This window comes from Physeter macrocephalus, chromosome 12, assembly GCF_002837175.3.
Source record: "Physeter macrocephalus isolate SW-GA chromosome 12, ASM283717v5, whole genome shotgun sequence".
NCBI classification, from domain to species: domain Eukaryota; kingdom Metazoa; phylum Chordata; class Mammalia; order Artiodactyla; family Physeteridae; genus Physeter; species Physeter macrocephalus.
The window spans coordinates 35,205,744-35,206,004 of NC_041225.1; positions in this window are offsets into that span (position 1 = coordinate 35,205,744).

Genomic DNA, 261 nt, shown 5'->3' on the forward strand with positions numbered 1-261 from the left:
TTAATTGATATTTATAGGACATTCCATCCAAAGACAACAGAATACACTTTCTTCTCAAGTGCTCATGGAACATTCTCCAGGATAGATCATATCTTGGGTCACAAATCAAGCCTTGGTAAATTTAAGAAAATTGAAATATCAAGTATCTTTTCTGATTACAACACTATGAGACTTGATATCAATTACAGGAAAAAATCTGTAAAAAATACAAACACATGGAGGCTAAACAATACACTACTTAATAACCAAGAGATCACTGAA